This window comes from Cherax quadricarinatus, chromosome 1 (genome assembly GCF_038502225.1).
Source record: "Cherax quadricarinatus isolate ZL_2023a chromosome 1, ASM3850222v1, whole genome shotgun sequence".
Taxonomy (NCBI): domain Eukaryota; kingdom Metazoa; phylum Arthropoda; class Malacostraca; order Decapoda; family Parastacidae; genus Cherax; species Cherax quadricarinatus.
In genome coordinates this window covers 88,352,125-88,373,567 of record NC_091292.1, presented here as the reverse complement: position 1 = coordinate 88,373,567, position 21,443 = coordinate 88,352,125, and the positions used below count along the sequence as shown (strand labels likewise).

At 43.4% G+C, this 21,443-nt stretch overlaps 1 protein-coding gene across 3 annotated transcripts in view; it reads right to left on the bottom strand.

Annotated features, from left to right (window-relative positions):
• The window catches only part of LOC128685958 (uncharacterized), a 374,632-nt gene that overhangs the window by 216,133 nt on the left and 137,056 nt on the right, over positions 1 to 21,443 (bottom strand). The window contains exon 2 of one of the 3 annotated variants that reach the window (XM_070083473.1): positions 15,590 to 15,709. The exons of the other annotated variants lie outside the window; for them this stretch is intronic. The gene's annotated coding sequence lies outside the window, so the exon portion shown is untranslated. The remainder of the gene's footprint in view (positions 1 to 15,589; positions 15,710 to 21,443) is intronic. 3 annotated transcript variants of the gene reach the window in all.

The window sequence follows — 21,443 nt, the reverse complement described above, 5'->3', positions numbered from 1 at the left end:
GTTTGTAGTCTCTGGCCCCCTAGACTGTACTCCATCTACAGTCTTCTTTGCCCTTCCCCAATCTTCATGACTTTGCACTCAGTGGGGTTGAACTCCAGCAGCCAGTTTCCAGACCAGGCCTGCACCCTGTCCAGACCCCTTCGTAGTTCTTCCTGGTCCTCGTCTGACTGAATTCTTCTCATCAGCTTCACATCATGTCGTTCACATATATCAGAAACAGCACCAGTCCTAGGACTGACCCCTGTGGAACCCCTCTCATCACAGGCGCCCACTCTGACACCTCGTCACGTACCATGACTCGCTGCTGTCTTCTTGACAAGTATTCCCTGATGCATTGTAGTGCCTTCCCTGTTATCCCTGCCTGGTCCTCCAGTTTTTGCACTAATCTCTTGTGTGGAACTGTGTCAAACGCCTTCTTACAGTCCAATAAAATGCAATCTACCCACCTCTCTCTCTCTTGTCTTACTGCTGTCACCCTGTCATAGAACTCCAGTAGATTTGTGATTCAGGATTTACTGTCCCTGAAACCGTGCTGGTTGTCGCTAAGCTCATTCCTTTCTATGTGATCCACCACTCTTCTGATAGTCTTCTCCATGACTTTGCATACTATACATGTCAGTGACACTAGTCTGTAGATAAATGCTTCGTGTCTGTCTTTTTTAAAAATTGGGACTACATTTGCTGTCTTCCATACCTCAGGTAGTTGCCCTGTTTCGATAGATGTGATGAAGATTGTTGTTAGTGGTACACGAAGCATCTCTGCTCCCTCTCTCACGAACCATGGAGAGATGTTATCCAGCCCCATCGCCTTTGAGGTATCTAGCTCGCTTAGCAGCCTCTTCACTTCTTCCTCGGTTGTATGTACTGTATCCAGCACTTGATGGTGTATCCCACCTCTCCCTCTTTCTGGAGTCCCTTCTGTCTCCTCAGTGAACACTTCTTTGAATCACATGTTGAACTCCTCACATACTTCATGGTCATTTCTTGTGATCTCCCCCTTCTTCCTTCCTCAGCCTGATTACCTGGTCCTTTACTGCTGTTTTCCTCTTGATGTGGCTGTACAGCAGCTTCATATCAGATTTTCGTATCAGATTTTGTCATTTTCGTATTGTCATTGGACCTCTCTTCTTACCTGTTCATATTCATTTCTGGCTCTACGAATGCTCTTCTTATTCTCATGGGTTCTTTGCCTTCTATACTTCTTCCATTCTCTATCACACTTGGTTTTTTTCCACTCTACACCTTTGGGTGAACAATGGCTCACCCTGGCTTTCTCGTTATTTCTGTTACCCTTGGGTACAAACCTCTCATCTTCTTTGCATATTGTTGTCACATATTCCATGATATCATTTACTGACTTCCCTGCTAGTTCTTTGTCCCACTGAACCCTGTGCAAGAAATTCTTCAGGCCTGTGTAGTCCCCTTTCTTGTAGTTTGGCTTCCTTTGTCCTGCCCTTCCTGCTTCTCTCTCCACTTGTAACTATGTACAAAGCTCAGAACCACGTGGTCACTGGCCCCAAGGGGTCTTTCATATGTGATGTCCTCAATGTCTGCACTATTCAATGTGAATACTAGGTCCAGTCTTGCTGGTTCATCCTCTCCTCTCTCTCTTTCTCCCTGGTAGTGTCCCTTACATGTTGATACACGAGGTTTACCAGTACCACCTCTATCATCTTAGTCCTCCACGTTTCTGGGTCCCCATGTGGCTCCGGGTTCTCCCAGTCAATTTCCTTGTGATTGAAGTCACCCATAATCAGCAGCTTGGCCCTACTCACATGAGCCCTTCTGGCCACTTCAGCCAGTGTCAACCATCACTCTTGCCTTGGCCTTCTGCTGTTTTGTGGTGGGTTATACATCACTGCAATTACGGCCCTGGGACCTCCAGACTGAGTGTTCCTATTATGTAGTCTCTTCTTTTTCCTCTGTCTCCTCTCTCCAGCTTATTAAAATCCCATTGGTTTTTAATGAGCAGTGCCACTCCTCCAACCCTTCTGTTCCCTTTGTCTTTCCTCAGGATCTGATATCCCATTGCAAAGATGGCATCTGTTATTCCTATGAGCTTGGTTTCTGTGAGAGCTATGTCTAATGCCTCTGATTCATGCCACTCCTCCCACTTATTCATTATTCCAACAGCGCTGGTGCACCATACCTTCAGTTTCCTTTCCAACAGTGTTCTGGGGTGTCTGTGGGGGTGTTGGACCTGGCAGTGTGCTGTGGGATTCTCCACCATAGTGTGGGGTGGGGGCTGTGGGTTTGGATTGTGGTTTGTGTTGGGATAGCGTGTTTGGCTGTGGGGTTCTGAGGGTTGTTCTGTATGCGCTTGTGCTTGTTGCTCTGCCCTGCTCTGGTTGTCCTCTGCTGACTCTGTCCTTGTCTCTCTTCCTAGCTCTTTTCGTTTTTGTGTTTTCTCCCTCGGCTCCTATCATTCTGTTCTTGTTCTATTGTGGTCTAGGAACATCCTCTTGTATGTTGATTTCTTCAGCTGTGGTTTTCTCTTGCAGGATCCTGTTCTGCACCTTTTCTGTCTTGAAAATCAGTTTGGCTGATTTCTCCCCTTCAAGTACCCCCCTATTCTCTGAAAGTTTACTATCTCAGTCATGTCCTCACCTACTTCTTTGATGTTTTCAATCTCCTGTTTGTTTTTTCTTTCTGCCATCTTTCATTGTATGTCCTCCCTTTGCTCTCCTGGAGCCAATGAATAAACACTGACTTCTCCTCCTATTGCCTTTCCCTCTGTCTCTCTGAGTCCCGTTTGTACATGGCCATTGTCTCCCTTATTTTTTCCTGTAACTCTTGGTGGCATGGTCATGCCTCTGTATGGGACCTGTCACCTTCTCTCCCCTCACTTACCGCTATCCCTTGGTTCCTTGGCCTTCCTTGGTGAACTGATTGGGCCTTATTATAAGTCTTGTCTCCTTCCTTTCCATTGGGCTCCTCATTCAGTATGAGTGTACCTGCTTCAGTTGTCATGTCTTCTCTGGGCAATAGCCCTGTAGTGTGCTTCAGCATAGTTTCCTCATATTCTAGGGTCTGCATCCTGGCTTCTGCAACTTCAGCTTGCGACTCCCATTTCTTCTTCTCTGCCTCCATCCTTTTCTCCATTTTCACAAAGTTCACCTAGTTTGCTCTCCCACTCTTGTTCCATCCTTTTACACTGCTCTTCCATCCATTCTTCCTTTCCATGACCATCTTCCTCTGATCCCCTGAGCCTTCAACTTCCTCTCTAAACCTCCCCCTTCCTTTTTTTAATGGGTTAGGTATTGTAGTGTGTGTGTATGTGGGGAAGAAGTTGTCAGGGAGAGATGGGGAGATGGAGGGAGGGGGACAGGGAGAGTGGTGGGGAGGTGGAGAGTGGGAAGTAGGGGTAGACGAGATGGAGAGAAAGGAGGAAAGGGGGGAGGAGGGAAAAGAGGGAGAATGGGGGGATGGGGACAGAGAAGAGAGTGGGAAAGGAAGAGAGAAAAGGCAAAGGGGAAGAGAGGGAGGAAAGGGAGAAGGAGAAATGAAGGGGAGGGAAAGGAGGAGGAAGAGGAGAGCGAGAGTGTACTCACCTAATTGTACTCACGTAACTGTCATTGCAGGGGTCGAGACTCAGCTCAGAGAGTGTGTGTGTGTGTGTGTGTGTGTGTGTGTGTGTGTGTGTGTGTGTGTGTGTGTGTGTGTGTACGCGGTAGCTGCCTTGCTTCTTGCGGTGGCTACCTAGCTTCTTGCAGTGACTACCTTGCTTCTTGCGGTGACTACCTTGCTTCTTGCGGTGACTAGCCTCTTGCAATGATTACCTTGCTTCTTGCAGTGACTACCTTGCTCCTTGCGGTGACTACCTTGCTCCTTGCGGTGACTACCTTGCTCCTTGCGGTGACTACCTTGCTCCTTGCGGTGACTACCTTGCTCCTTGCGGTGACTACCTTGCTTCTTGCGGTGACTACCTTGCTTCTTGCGGTGACTACCTTGCTTCTTGCGGTGACTACCTTGCTTCTTGCGGTGACTACCTTGCTCCTTGCGGTGACTACCTTGCTCCTTGCGGTGACTACCTTGCTCCTTGTGGTGACTACCTTGCTTCTTGCGGTGACTACCTTGCTTCTTGCGGTGACTACCTTGCTCCTTGCGGTGACTACCTTGCTTCTTGCGGTGACTACCTTGCTTCTTGCGGTGACTACCTTGCTTCTTGCGGTGACTACCTTGCTTCTTGCGGTGACTACCTTGCTTCTTGCGGTGACTACCTTGCTCCTTGCGGTGACTACCTTGCTCCTTGCGGTGACTACCTTTCTTCTTGCAGTGACTACCTTGCTTCTTGCGGTGACTACCTTTCTTCTTGCGGTGACTACCTTTCTTCTTGCGGTGACTGCCTTACTTTTTTTGCAGTGACTACCTTGCTTCTTGCAAGTGATGGTATGTGTAGGTTGGTCCAGTATCACTGGTGGCAGTGGTCTGTATAGGCTGGTCCAGTATCACTGGTGGCAGTGATGGTATGTATAGGCTGGTCCAGTATCAACGGTGGCAGTGATGGTATGTATAGGCTGGTCCAGTATCACTGGTGGCAGTGATGGTATGCGTAGGCTGGTTCATTATCACTGGTGGCACCAGTGGGATGGAGAGGTAGATACGGCCCCATTGGTGTTAGCTGTGCATATTTTTCCTGCTTCCATAATGTCCCTCAGTGTTTTGAAAGTGTCGGCTTATCGTCGAGTCTTAAGAGCAGCTATCAGAGCACGCAGCAGCAGCATACAACTCGCCAGAGGCCGCCCAGAGAAGAGCACAGAATAGCAAGATCAACACTCAGGCTAAAGTGCCGCCACTAGAGTTTGATATGTACGTCACGTTATCCAAGGGAAAGGCAGTGAGGAGACAAACAAGAGGTCAGCATGACAGAGGTTACCGTCCCACCTTCACTCCCACCACAAGCAGAGCAGCAACAGCTGCATCAAGGTTATATTCCCAGAGAGGCGTGTATCCCTCAGTGATTATTAGCAGAGAATTTACCTAGTTCCTACTGTAAGGATTGAATCATTGGTGGTACAAACGTTACTTGCAGCCTTAATGACCCTCACGTAATAAGATGTTGCTTTAAACCATAAATGTGAGGCATAAAAGTGGGACATATAAACTTGAGACAAATTACCATAAATGTGAGAAAAAAAAGGCACAATACAGTGACTGGAATACACAAATAACTCGCACATAGGAAAATGAAATTTATGACGACGTTTCAGTGCGACTTGGACCATTAACAAGTCACACAGAAGCGTGAAGAGTGATAATATATTCGCTAGGAACGAAGTCCTGACTGACGCGGGTCTTTGCCAGATGGTGGCTCGCCTCTGGCTTCCAAAAGAGTGTCGGTGTTTGTACAAGCGATGGACTGTTTACAGCCTTTTGTTAAGGGCAGCCGTATCACAAGGGTACAATCTTCTTCAGGTCAAGTGGCATACCTTCACAGTCCTATGGTGGGGGCAGCCCTATGACAAAGGCACGGTGAATCTTCAGCACAAGTGGTGTAGCAGTTAGCTACAATAGTCGTAGATGCCCTATAGCATGTCTTCGGTTCAAATGGTGTCTCTGGTCTAATATGTACGATGGTGTGAATCATCTGCAACTCCACAGACTCGTCTGCTACCTTCCCCACTCACACAGAGCTCGTAGGGAGTAGCGAAGATGCTGACACAGGAGGAGTCAGGGTTAAAGCTCTGGTATCTCAGGGTTGGTGCTCTTGCTAGTACGAGGTTCTCAACTCTAAAAAGTTTTGTTCCATTTGAGTCACTCCTGGCACTCGAGCCGCAACCCGAGCGCTTGAGTGACTCAAGAAGGAGCCAGTATATATACGAGAAAGGGTAGGGCCAGATGTAGTGGAACGAGAGGAGACAGTAGTATAAGTGTAGTGGTAGTAGTTTTCTATGTTACACTTAACACTGGAGAGGTGGGTTAACCATGATGGTGGAAGCTGCCGTTGAGATCTCTCTTAGGACAGGTGGATCATTGAGGTCAACCATGATGGTGGATGCTACCGTAAAGCAGTCTCTCAGAAGAAAAGTGATTGAGCAGACAGAAAACTCCACTGGTTGAGAGACAAGTCTCATTAATCATCATCACTGGTCGAGACACATCCTACAAGTCTCAGTATTCATCATCACTGGTCAAGACATCATAAAAATCTCAGTATTCATCATCACTGGTCAAGACATCCTACAAGTCTCAGTATTCATCATCAATCATCAACTAGTGTACCTGAGAGAGACTCGTCACAGTAAGGGCGACTCAAGGCGGGTGTGACCAGGAAAACTGCAAACCTCACAAAATGTGATTGTACAGTTGTTGTTCTTTACAATTATACGAATGAAGTTGTTCTTAGTTCACGTGTTCCATTGTCGACAACATTCTTATGTACCACTGTTCTTCTTAACACTCGCATGTATCGTTATTAGTCTGAACATCCTCACATGCTTCATTGTTCTTGCCTTTATACAACTCTTGTTTCATTGTTCTTGCTTTTATGCAACTCTTGCTTCATTGTTCTTGCCTTTATGCAACTCTTGCTTCATTGTTCTTGCTGTTATGTGACACTTGCTTCATTGTTCTTGCTGTTATGTGACACTTGCTTCATTGTTCTTGCTGTTATGTGACACTTGCTTCATTGTTCTTGCTGTTATGTGACACTTGCTTCATTGTTCTTGCTGCTATGTGACACTTGCTTCATTGTTCTTGCTGTTATGTGACACTTGCTTCATTGTTCTTGCTGTTATGTGACACTTGCTTCATTATTCTTGCTGTTATGTGACACTTGCTTCATTGTTCTTGCTTTTATGTGACTCTTGCTTCATTGTTCTTGATGTTGTGACACTTGCTTCATTGTTCTTGATATGTGACACTTGCTTCATTGTTCTTGCTGTTATGTGACACTTGCTTCATTGTTCTTGCTGTTATGTGACACTTGCTTCATTGTTCTTGCTTTTATGTGACTCTTGCTTCATTGTTCTTGATGTTGTGACACTTGCTTCATTGTTCTTGATATGTGACACTTGCTTCACTGTTCTTGATATGTGACACTTGCTTCATTGTTCTTGATATGTGACACTTGCTTCATTGTTCTTGATATGTGACACTTGCTTCATTGTTCTTGATATGTGACACTTGCTTCATTGTTCTTGATATGTGACACTTGCTTCATTGTTCTTGATATGTGACACTTGCTTCATTGTTCTTGCTGTTATGTGACACTTGCTTCATTGTTCTTGCTGTTATGTGACACTTGCTTCATTGTTCTTGCTGTTATGTGACACTTGCTTCATTGTTCTTGCTGTTATGTGACACTTGCTTCATTGTTCTTGCTGTTATGTGACTCTTGCTTTTATGTGACTCTTGCTTCATTGTTCTTGTTATGTGACACTTGCTTCATTGTCTAACTAATTTATTAACTTTCTTCAGTAAAGCTTTTGAGGCTGTTGACCACGATAGAGAATTTGATATTATTTACTTAGATTTTAGTAAGGCTTTTGATAGAGTTCCGCACCAAAGACTGTTGAAGAAAGTAGCAGCTCATGGCATTGGGGGAAGGGTGCTCTCGTGGATCGAGTCATGGCTCACTGACAGGAAGCAGAGAGTGTCCATAAATGGGGTTAAATCCGAGTGGGGATCAGTAACAAGTGGCGTTCCACAGGGATCAGTCTTGGGCCCGTTGTTGTTTATAATATATATCAATGATCTTGATGAAGGAATTACTAGTGATATGAGCAAATTCGCCGATGACACAAAGATAGGTAGGATAATTGATTCAAACGTAGATGTTAGGGAACTTCAGGAGGATTTAGACAAACTATATTCTTGGTCAGAAAAGTGGCAGATGCAGTTCAGTGTAGATAAATGCAAGGTTCTGAAGCTCGGGAGTGTCCATAACCCTAGCACTTATAAGTTAAATGATGTAGAACTTAGCCATACACATTGCGAAAAGGACTTTGGGGTTATGGTAAGCAGCAACCTTAAACCAAGACAGCAATGCCTGGGCGTACGTAATAAGGCAAATAGATTACTGGGATTTATATCAAGAAGTGTAAGCAACAGAAGTCCAGAGGTCATACTGCAGCTTTATACATCATTAGTAAGGCCTCACCTAGATTATGCAGCTCAGTTCTGGTCTCCATATTACAGAATGGACATAAATTCGTTAGAAAACATTCAGCGTAGGATGACTAAATTAATACATAAGAACATAAGAAAGGAGGAACACTGCAGAAGGCCTGTTGGCCCATACTAGGCAGGTCCTTTACAATTCATCCCACTAACAAACATTGACCAACCCAATTTTCAATGCCACCCAAGAAACGAGCTCCGATGTGCAAGTCCCACTCAAATCCAACCCCTTCCACTCATGTACTTATCCAACCTAAATTTGAAACTACTCAAAGTCCCAGCCTCAATAACCCAACTAGGTAGACTGTTCCACTCATCAACTACCCTATTTCCAAACCAATACTTTCCTATGTCCTTTCTAAATCTAAACTTATCTAATTTAAATCCATTACTGCGGGTTCTCTCTTGGAGAGATATCCTCAAGACCTTGTTAATATCCCCTTTATTAATACCTATCTTCCACTTATACACTTCGATCAGGTCTCCCCTCATTCTTCGTCTAACAAGTGAATGTAACTTAAGAGTCTTCAATCTTTCTTCATAAGGAAGATTTCTAATGCTATGTATTAATTTAGTCATCCTACGCTGAATGTTTTCTAACGAATTTATGTCCATTCTGTAATATGGAGACCAGAATTGAGCTGCATAATCTAGGTGAGGCCTTACTAATGATGTATAAAGCTGCAGTATGACCTCTGGACTTCTGTTGCTTACACTTCTTGATATAAATCCCAGTAATCTATTTGCCTTATTACGTACGCCCAGGCATTGCTGTCTTGGTTTAAGGTTGCTGCTTACCATAACCCCAAAGTCCTTTTCGCAATGTGTATGGCTAAGTTCTACATTATTTAACTTATAAGTGCTAGGGTTATGGACACTCCCGAGCTTCAGAACCTTGCATTTATCTACATTGAACTGCATCTGCCACTTTTCTGACCAAGAGTAGAGTTTGTCTAAATCCTCCTGAAGTTCCCTAACATCTACGTTTGAATCAATTATCCTACCTATCTTTGTGTCATCGGCGAATTTGCTCATATCACTAGTAATTCCTTCATCAAGATCATTGATATATATTATAAACAACAACGGGCCCAAGACTGATCCCTGTGGAACGCCACTTGTTACTGATCCCCACTCGGATTTAACCCCATTTATGGACACTCTCTGCTTCCTGTCTGTGAGCCATGATTCGATCCACGAGAGCACTCTTCCCCCAATGCCATGAGCTGCTACTTTCTTCAACAGTCTTTGGTGCGGAACTCTATCAAATGCCTTACTAAAATCTAAGTAAATAATATCAAATTCTTTATCGTGGTCAACAGCCTCAAAAGCTTTACTGAAGAAAGTTAATAAATTAGTTAGACAAGACCGGCCTCTTGTGAATCCATGCTGAGTATCATTAATCAAGCTATGCTTATCGAGATGGCTTCTTATAATTTGAGCTATAATTGACTCTAGTAACTTGCCTACAACTGAGGTCAGGCTTATTGGGCGGTAATTTGACGGTAACGACTTGTCCCCTGTTTTAAAAATAGGAATTACATTAGCCATTTTCCACATATCAGACACTACACCTGTTTGAAGAGATAAATTAAAAATATTAGTTAATGGTTCACAGACTTCCATTTTGCATTCCTTCAGAACCCTTGAAAAAACCTCATCAGGACCCGGTGACTTATTTTGCTTCAGTTGGTCTATCTGCTTCACAACCATTTCACTAGTGACTGTGATGTTACATAATTTATCTTCTTCTGGCCCACTATAAAAATTAATTACCGGAATAATATTAGTGTCTTCCTGTGTAAAAACCGAGAGAAAATAATTATTTAAAATCGAGCACATTTCATTCTCTTTGTCAGTAAGATGCCCATAGTTATTTTTAAGGGGACCTATCTTATCTCTGACTTTTGTTCTATATACCTGGAAAAAACTTTTTGGGTTAGTTTTAGAATCCCTAGCAACTTTAATTTCATAGTCCCTTTTAGCTTTTCTTATCCCCTTTTTAATGTCCCTCTTAATGTCAATATACTGATTCATAAGATGACCCTCGCCTCTTTTGATACGCCTATAAATTCCTTTCTTATGCCCTAGTAGATATTTCAGCCTATTATTCATCCATTTTGGGTCATTTCTATTTGATCTAATTTCTTTATAAGGGATAAACGTTCTTTGAGCAGCATGTATTGTGTTCAGAAAACTGTCATATTGATAGCTCTCTTCGTTACCCCAGTCAACAGATGATAAATGTTCTCTAAGCCCATCGTAATCTGCTAAGCGAAAATCTGGGACTGTTACTGAGTTATCCCTACTATCATACTTCCATTCAATTCTAAATGTAATTGATTTGTGGTCGCTAGCACCCAGTTCCTCTGAAACTTCTAAATTATTAACAAGGGAGTCATTGTTTGCAAGAACTAAGTCAAGCAGGTTATTACCCCTTGTAGGTTCTGTCACAAACTGTTTCAAAAAACAATCCTGAACTACTTCTAAGAAGTCGTATGATTCTAAATTCCCAGTCAAGAAATTCCAATCAATATGACTAAAGTTAAAGTCTCCTAGAATTACTATATTATCGTGCCTTGTGGCCCTAACAATTTCCTCCCATAGTAGTCTCCCCTGGTCCCTATCTAAATTTGGGGGACGGTATATCACACCTAAAGTTAATTTTTCATGCCCCTCTGAAAATTCTATCCAAACAGACTCTGTATGTGTTACTTCAGACTTAATACCCGTTTTTATGCAACAGTTCAAGCGATCTCGGACATACAATGCCACCCCACCCCCCTTCCCGATACTTCTATCTACTTGGAACAATTTAAAACCCTGAATGTGACATTCTGCAGGCATGTCCCGACTTTTTGAATTAAACCACGTCTCAGTAATGGCAAATACATCTATGTTACCTGCACTAGCAACTAGTCTCAACTCGTCCATCTTATTCCTAGCACTGCGACTATTTGTGTAATAAATACTTAAAGACCCTCCTCTCTCTTTACCCTTCCTGCTCCTTTCTGTTATTCCACTAAACCTATTACTGTCCTTGTCAATTAGTGCCACTGGCTTTCCAATATCCACCTCATTTTGCCTATTACTAGTTCTCCTAGTACTCATATTACTACCCTGAGACTTCACAGTTTTCCTGCAAAAACCCATACCACTAACTATTCCTAGTTTAAAGACCTAACAGCTCCCTCAACTGCGTTGGCCAGTGCTCCCACCCCACACCTAGATAAGTGAACCCCATCCCTGGCATACATGTCATTTCTGCCATAGAAGAGGTCCCAGTTGTCAATGAATGTTACCGCATTTTCCTTACAGTATTTGTCCAGCCAGCAATTGACACCAATTGCTCTGGACAACCATTCATTTCCAACTCCTCTCCTTGGCAAAATGCCACATATGACAGGTTTCCCACCCTTTCTCCTAATTATCTCTATTGCTGACCTATACCTGCTAATCAGGTCCTCACTCCTACGTCTGCCAACATCGTTGCCTCCAGCACTGAGACAGATAATAGGATTGCTCTCATTACCTCTCATGATGTCATCCAGACGGCTAACAATATCCTTCATCCCAGCCCCAGGAAAAAACACTCTCTGCCTCCTACTCCTATCCTTCAAGCAGAATGCCCTATCCATGTACCTAATCTGGCTATCCCCAACAACAACAATGTTTTTACCTTCCTTGGCGTCGTCCGTCGTGATGCTCCGAGTAGTCGACTCACATTCGCCAGGTAGCATTACACCACTTGTAGAATTCGTCAAGACGTTCTCGGTGGTCTTCGTTGGGGTTTCTAGGGATGTCTTACTCACGTCTGCCAATGCTTCTTTGGTGCTCGTTGTGGCATTCCCAGTAGAACACTCACATTCGTCAGGTAGCACCGAGAATGGGTTGGAAGTTTCCACGGTAGTCTTCTGATTTCTCGTTGTTTCTGCCTCTCCAACCGTTTTCTTTTTCTTCAGCTTGGTTCCATGTTGCCCGGCCACTGACCAAGCTCCCCTCTTAACCTGGGGGCTCACAACAGAAGGATTACTACGAATCCTCTTGTTCTCCTCCGTTAATCGCCGTATCTCCATCTTAGCAACTCTGAGCTCTTCTCTCAGCTGCTGGTAAAGTTGCTCAAGAGAGGGCATCCTGGTTCAGATTCACAGAGAGCACACAAACAGGTCTTCACAGAGCTAAGTACACGTCACCCATGTAACACTTGCTTCATTGTTGATGTTATGCGACACTTGCTTCATTGTTCTTGATGTTGTGTGACACTTGCTTCATTGCTCTTGCTATGTGGCTCTTGGTTTAGAAAGACACATAAGCAAACACAAGGACATATCTATCAGAAAACGTTTCGGTTCTGGGACCTTGATCACTTCTAACATAAAGAGGTTAAAAAAGACAGTCTTTCTAAACCGGTTTGTAGGTCTCTATTACCAAGGTTTATTCCAAGTGACTTACTTCAATGCCCTTACTTTTAAGTGACTCTCGCTTCAATGTCTTTGCTTCTAACGGTCACATCTGTTTCACTGCTCGTCTTTGTCACCTGTCCCCAAGGAGTTGTTGCACTGTCCTTGTTTTCTTACACTGCTACGGTGTACGTGCTTGGAAAATGTTATTTGGTTAACTCAAACATCAAAACTCAAATAAAGGAAAGTCTCATTCCTAGGAAAAGAAAAATATAAGAGAACTGTGTGGAAGCTGTAACCCGAGGGGAGGGGGGGGAACAAGAGAGGAAGGGATGCCAGGAAAATTTTCCTGGTAAGCATTGGTGGAGAAGAGAGATGAATTATAAGAAGAATGAGGAAGAGAAGCTGCTTGTTGGGGTGACCTGGCTCTACCTGACTCCATCATCATGGGTGACCTGGTTCTACCGACTCCCGCATCATAGGTGACCTGGTTCTACCGACTCCCGCATCATAGGTGACCTGGCTCTGCATCATCCATGCAGACTCCCGCATCATCCATGCACCACCCAGAAACAAGCGGCTGCATCAATATAAAAAATCGCTTGTGAGGTCAGAACATAAATGAGGAGACTGAAATAGCGTGAATCCATGCTTGAGGCTGACTGACGTGCCCGGGCTGGGAAAGAAACACGTCTTGTGAACCAGGCTTCCCAGCTTATGTGTCATTTGTGGCTGAGTGGCTACGAGCGCTGCCTGGGAATCTTGACCGTCTCAGTAACAGTATCGAGTCCTTCTGATTATCTTTCTCTGTATATACCAGCTTGTTTCTGCGTGGTGCATTGATATAACATATATATATAATGTATGTATGTATAATTTAGTAACCACTTTATCTGGTACATCCTTCTAGTACTGGGTAGGGCCCTTCTTTGTTCCCAGAACATCTGAATTCTTTGTGGCATGGCTTCAACAAGGTGCTGGAAAAATTTATTATAAATTCTGGTTCATGTTGACATTATAGCGTCATTTAGTTCCTACAGATTTATCGGCTGCACATTTATGTTACAAATCTCCCTGGCTTGTGCTAATATTGTGTGTGTGTGTACATAAAGACATACACATGCACTTTTGTATATATGTATGTGGTGTTGGAGGTGGAAGGTGCGGGGGCTGGGGTTCGGGTTCGGATTGCGGCTGGGGTTGGGGCTGGGGATGAGGCGGTGGTTATGGAGGCGGTAAGGGTAGGAGCGGGGTTAACGAGACTAGGCAGGATGAACGCAGGAAACACTGACAGTAGCTACCAAAACAGGATAATTCACCGGTGACACCTGCAGGATGCTGCTGCCGTTTAAACCTCCGCTCAAAGACGCGCACGTGTATGCGCACATGTACTCATGTGCACGAGAATACGCATGCACGTTTACACAACAGCTTCTCTCAAATAGCAGTTAACAAATGCACGTACACGCACATATGTAAAAGCACACGTTCTGACATGCTGAAACATGCCGTAACACAAGAAGCTTGCATTACGAGAACTGAAAATACTCACACCAGCAGAGAGGAGAAGCAGAGGAGACATAATTACGAAAGACAAAACACTCAGGGGTTTAGAGAGAATGGATTAAGTAAGTTTATTTATGCACACGTACACAAGTACAATTATCATACATAGTTTAACATATGTGTAAATTACCTAGCATAACCTTAAAGTCAAAGTGATTTCTTTCCATTGGGCTCCTTGGCTTATTTCCATTGGGGTCCCTGACTTCTTTCCATTGGAGTCCCTGACTTCTTTCCATTGGGGTCCCTGACTTCTTTCCAGTGGGGTCTCCGACTGCTTTCCAGTGGGGTCTCCGACTGCTTTCCAGTGGAGTCCCCGACTTCTTTCCAGTGGGGTCCCCGACTGCTTTCCAGTGGGGTCCCTAACTTCTTTCCAGTGGGATCCCTAACTTCTTTTTAGTGGGGTCCCTGACTTCTTTCTATTGAGGTCCCTGACTTCTTTCCAGTGGGTTCCTTGGTTTATTTCCAGTGGGGTCCTTGACTTACTGCCAGTGGGGTCCTCGACTTACTGCCAGTGGGGTCCTCGACTTACTGCCAGTGGGGTCCTCGACTTACTGCCAGTGGGGTCCTCGACTTTGCCAGTGGGGTCCTCGGCTTACTGCCAGTGGGGTCCTCGACTTACTGCCAGTGGGGTCCTCGACTTACTGCCAGTGGGGTCCTCGACTTACTGCCAGTGGGGTCCTCGACTTACTGCCAGTGGGGTCCTCGACTTACTGCCAGTGGGGTCCTCGACTTACTGCCAGTGGGGTCCTCGACTTACTGCCAGTGGGGTCCTCGACTTACTGCCAGTGGGGTCCTCGACTTACTGCCAGTGGGGTCCTCGACTTACTGCCAGTGGGGTCCTCGACTTACTGCCAGTGGGGTCCTCGACTTACTGCCAGTGGGGTCCTCGACTTACTGCCAGTGGGGTCCTCGACTTACTGCCAGTGGGGTCCTCGACTTACTGCCAGTGGGGTCCTCGACTTACTGCCAGTGGGGTCCTCGACTTACTGCCAGTGGGGTCCTCGACTTACTGCCAGTGGGGTCCTCGACTTACTGCCAGTGGGGTCCTCGACTTACTGCCAGTGGGGTCCTCGACTTACTGCCAGTGGGGTCCTCGACTTACTGCCAGTGGGGTCCTTGACTTATTTCCAGTGGGACCCTTGACTTATTTCCAGTGGGGTTCTTGACTTAATTTCTATTGGAAGGACAGGATGTTAGAGATGTGAGGACAGAGAGAGAGAGAAACGCACGTGGCAGCCTCAAGATGTCACGTTAGGAAGCAGCCCATGAAGGAAGGTGTGATAACAGCCCCTGAAGGAAGTTATGATAGTAGTTCATAAGGGAAGCTATGATAGCAGTCCATACCTGGAGAGGGAGGGATTTTTAACCCCAAAGGGTTAGTAACCCAGGATAACCCAAGAAAGGCAGTGCATCATCGACGGACTGTCTTATTTCCATTGGGGTCCTCAATCTTGTCCCCCAGGATGCGACCCACACCAGTCAACTAACACCCAGGTACCTACTTGCTAGGTGAACAGGACAACAGGTGTAAGGAAACGCGTTGAAATGTTTCCACCCCGCTGGGAATCAAACACGGGCCCTCCACGTTTGAAGCGAGGGCTTTGCCAGCCAGGCCACGTGGTCTGAAAGAAGTTATGATAGCAGTCCGAAAGGAAGTTAGGTTATTTACACAACACTTAGATGTACGAGATTATTCAATATGTTAAAGTACAGGCACACATAAGTACGATAAGGCACCTAAATTACTGGGAACGGTTGAAGGTCCTTAATCTGGAACGTATTCGAGAGAGATACATGATAATATACACTTAGAAGGTCCTGGAGGAATTGGTACCTAACCTGCACACGACAATCACTCCCTATGAAAGCAAAAGACTCGGCAGGAGATGTAACATTCCCCCGATGAAAAGTAGGGGCGCCAGAGTATATTGAGAGACAACACAATAAGTGTCCGGGGCCCAAGACTGCTAAACTGCCTCCCAGCATACATAAGGGGGATTACCAATAGACCCCTGGCTGTCTTTAAGAAGGCACTGGACAGGCACCTAAAGTCAGTACCTGACCAACCGAGCTGTGGTTCGTACGTCAGGTTGCGTGCGGCCAGCAGTAACAGCCTTGTTGATCAGACCCTGATCCACCATGAGGCCTGGTCCCAGACCGAGCCACGGGGGCGCTGAACCCCGAAAACCCTCTTCAGGTAAACTCTAGGTAAAAACACACACACTCCTACGCAACTAACACGCACAAACAAACCATGAACGCTAACAATTAATCATAATAACCATACTAAAATATTGATGCATAAATTAAAATTACTCATGTCGATTAAAGCAAAAATTTAAAAGGCCTCCAAAGAGTATCCTTAAACTTCCCCGAGGTCTCTACAGGTATCAAGGAATTATAAATACTCAGAACTAAGCAAAAAAAAAAAAAAATAAGCAAGGAGCTGTTTACAATGAAAATAAGTTGGAGAGTCAGCAGCTGCCTGACTCTGGTCACACAAGAAATGGGTTATGAGCCTCTCCAAGCAGGAGACTAAAGCAAATTGTCCCAAAGTAACGATTTTGGGAAAATAAAGAGAAAAAATGTAATGTGAACCTTTATGGTCAACTTTTCGCCAACAGAATGGGCTTTATCGGATCACAAATAGATCTACCTAGAGAGGTTAGGTTAGGTTTTAGTCATATGATGACCCGCAGCCGGAGCTTTTGGTCATCTGACCGAGGCCTTCCCGATTCCCCCCTTTAAAAATTATGCTTTGAAAAAGAGTATAAGATTGTATATACTGTACCACAGGGATCCGAGTGTGGTGAAGAATAAAGCGAGGAGAGTTAAAGTTGTTACCTCGGGTACCTTGAAAACATACTTGTTAACAACTGTAGTTGTTACAAGTAGTTGTTCCTGAGTAGAACATACCAGGCCTGCTACCTGCCTAGGTTATACATTCATGTAGGTCCGTTTTATAATATCCTCTGAAGATTGAGAAACTGATCCTCTCCAAGTGCTTCTTCTTGAGAGCTGGAGACTGCTCTCCTGCAAATGCTATTTCTTGAAGAGGGACTGATCACCTCCAAACAGTGAAGAGAGAGGGACTAACGATTTCTTTACCTCTGCACTGCTTCCTGGACTTTACCTGGAGAGAGTTCCGGGGGTCAACGCCCCCGCGGCCCGGTCTGAGACCAGGCCTCCTGGTGGATCAGAGCCTGATCAACCAGGCTGTTGCTGCTGGCTGCACGCAAACCAACATACGAGCCACAGCCCGGCTGATCCGGAACTGACTTTAGGTGCTTGTCCAGTGCCAGCTTGAAGACTGCCAGGGGTCTGTTGGTAATCCCCCTTATGTGTGCTGGGAGGCAGTTGAACAGTCTCGGGCCCCTGACACTTATTGTATGGTCTCTTAACGTGCTAGTGACACCCCTGCTTTTCATTGGGGGGATGGTGCATCGTCTGCCAAGTCTTTTGCTTTCGTAGTGAGTGATTTTCGTGTGCAAGTTCGGTACTAGTCCCTCTAGGATTTTCCAGGTGTATATAATCATGTATCTCTCCCTGTAATAATCGCTGATTATTTAGTACAAAATATGTCTTTGTTTTGTAAGTCTACCGTCACGTAGAGAATAAACAAATTCAACTCGCACATTACTCAAAATCTCTCTTACAACTTCATCTACACAACACAATCACAGGTAATCAAATACTTAAACTTTCAAGATTTAAATGTTCATAATCTCGATCTTTAAACCGGTCAAGTACATTTTTTAACCTCTAAAAAAAAAAAACGCATTCAACGTACATAGTTCACATCCGACTTAGTGAGGTTATCAGCTACACTAAGATAACCTCGAGTCTCTCTCAGCAACCTGTCATCTTAAGAACATCGTTCGTTTCTCACCCAATATAGCCACAAAACAGTTTTGATTATATCAAGATCTACTCCTCCCTATCATTATTTTAAGATTTTTACGTTCAGTTTGATTTTGGCAGTGAATGGATACATGTCTAGGATAACTGGTGTAAAATGTTGGCTGAACAGTACGGTACGGCACAGAACTTCCAATTCTATTTATTGAGAAATGGGACAATTTCTGTGGTAAACATTATATGTATGCATGGAATGAGGTACAACTCTCTGGGGCAGGAGTGGCAGTGTTAGCCAACTCTGTCCAGTTGACTGTTGCTGAACTAAGACTTTAAACTGATAGAAGATAAAGTATGGATGTGTGCGTGAAATAAATAGGTTACAGCATGAGGAATGAAAGCATTAAAAATTGCCAGGATACCTCAGAGATATGTTCACAATCGCATTATCCATTATAAAGTTACTAATAAATGCAATGGAACCAGTCAATAAAGACAGTAGAGGGCAGCGTTAAGGTCTACTATACTAATGGTAGGTTAGTAAGAAATAAAATTGACAAGCTAAGATTAACTGCATGTGCAGGAAGCGTAAATATTATTGCTATAACAGAGACCTGGTTGAACCTGAAAAATAGAGAAATGCGTTCTGAATGTCACATACAAGGCTATAAATTATTCCACACCAATAAGGTCAATAGGAAGGGTGGTGGAGTGGCCATGTATGTCAGAGAAATTTTTAAACTGTTGCATTAGACAAGATATAAAAGCGGAAGCAACGAACACAATCTGTTTGGCTAGTTTCTCGAGGGACTTCAAACGCTAATCTTGGATGTGACTTACAGGAACCCAAACCTTAACAGCAAACACAGTAAACTTCTACGGGACGAAATTACTAAGGCATCTCGACAGAATAATGTTGTGTTAATGGGAGATTTAATCTTTAGACAAACTGGAACAATTTGATGGGCAGTCCAGAGTCTATCAACTTTCTTGATACCATCCAGGATTGTTTATTAAAACAGTTTTTGGTAGAACCAACTAGAGCAGTGGTTCCCAAACTTTTTCAGCTTTTTACCCAATTTAACATGCCACATAAAGCATGTTACCCCTTTCACAAAATGTTGTTATTATTGATATATATGGCTAAACGTGAACGTATACAGCCTCACATACTCCGCTAATCCTAGCAAAACCATTGAAAACGTAAGAACCACACATACATTATATATAAAATTAATAATAGCTACAAATTCACAGTAACAGTGGGTAAATACTAACTATATACTGCACAGGGCAGTACACATACATACCAGCTTATGTCTACCTCGGCTGATGCTCACAGATAAACTGACAGTGTGAAATAGAGGCAGCCTCAGGAAGTGAGTGACGCATACTGGACAGGTCGATCTGGGCTACTGAGTGACTTTTGTCCTGAAGCATACTTGTCAAAATACTTTTGGGTTTCCACACACTTAGCTATATATTTCTTCTTTTCTAATACTGTATATTAGATTTTGATGTTTATTGTTATTTGGTTTAACTTTATTACTTATAATAGGTTTACTTTACAACTTTATATACTAAGACAAGTTAACAATAATCCTCATACCGGGTACCGCATTGTTTTCTTGATTTTCAGAATTCATAACTTTTTTTTCTGTCACCCCTCCATTACCCCCCAAAAATGGTTAAATTACCCCCAGGGGGTAATTTACCCCCAGTTTGGGAACCACTGAACTAGAGGAAATAACCTGTTTGACTTGGTTCTTGTTAACAAGTAATCACTAATAAATAACATTGAGGTTAATGATGAGCTTGGGGAAAGCGATCATAAATCAACTTAAATATATCATGAAATTACCTTAATAATTTCTACAGTGTCCTTGACTTTCACTTGTCCAACTTCATAGGGCTGAGGAATTATCTTGGTGGAGTGAATTGGTGTGATCTGACTGGTCATTATCCTGTGGAACAGGTAAGTGGTGATGACTGCCAATATGACATTTTTCATATTTCGAACCACTTGGGAAATTTATCTTTCAAATAGGGAAATTAGATCAAACAAAGCTGGCCCTAAATGGATAAGTAATAGATCAAAATATCTCAGAGGTCAAAAGTGAGGCATTTTCAGGCGAATCAAAAGAAGAGATGGGCACTTAAGAAATCAATATATTCAATTAAAAGGATAAATAAAAAAAAAAGGAAAAGCAAAAAAAGATTATAAAGTTAAATTCACAAGGAATTCGAAATTAACCTCAAAGGTTTCTTTCAGGTGTGTAGGAGTAAGATTAGGGACAAGATGAGCCCACTTAAAAGTTACTCAGGTCAGCTTACCGTCAGGGACAAGAAATGTGTACAATCTTCAACACTGCCCGAAATGCCTAGCCATGCCAGTGGCCTTCCTTGTTATTAATATTTTATAACATGTAAACTACACATTGTAAGCTTTGCAAGGAAATAAAACATTTTTATTTCATTTCACTTATTTCCTCTCAGGTTTTATGCAGGGAAATACTAGATAAATTCCAGAAATGAATATATATATATATATATATATATATATATATATATATATATATATATATATATATATATATATCAGGACGAAAATAAGTTGTGCACGATCATAGTCACTAGTGACATGGTTCTCAAGACAGATAAAAATAAAACCAAACAAATCTGACCTCTACGGTATAAAGGAATGTAAAGATGAACTTAGCAAATCATTAGTGTTTTCGACACATCACTACAAACTAGCATAGTGCCTGATAAGTGGAAAATAGCAAATGTGACACCTATCTACAAAGCAGGAGACAGGACCTTAACTTTGAATTATAAACCAATTAGCCTAACCTCTATTGTAGGAAAATTAATGGAATCAATAATTGTTGAGGCTTTTCTAAGCTAACTTGAAAGCAAAAATTGATCAATGAATTTCAGTACGATTTTAAAAAGAGGAATTCCTGCCTTATGAAGTTGTTACCTTGTTTTATTATGGTATGTGAGAAGGTAATGATTTCAGTAAGGCCATTCACAGAGTTCCACACTGGAGATTACTGAAGAAAGTAGAGGAAAACGGAAAAAGATAGAAACATTCAGACTGAGGCATGGTTAACAGATAAGCAACAAGAGAGTCTGCATGAATGGGGATAAATCAGACTGGGGACGCGTCACACAGTCGATATCTTGAAAGGGCTCTCATTCGCTGCCGTTCCCGTAGACAGCTGTTCGTGCAGACAGGTACCATTTCTGTAGACAGATGCCGTTAATGTAGATAACTGCCATTAATGTACCCAAGAGCTCAGTACACATGTTGAACCTCCTTTTCCGAAATATCTACCCCTTCCCATTCCTAATGTGTACCCTGCAGACACCTTTGTTAGAACGTGTGACACACACACACACACACAACCGATGGTTCTCCTGACAAGCTATGTGTCTCAGTGATCAACACCTCCTGTTTCCTCCTCACTATCGTGTCATCATTCTTAACTTTAGATA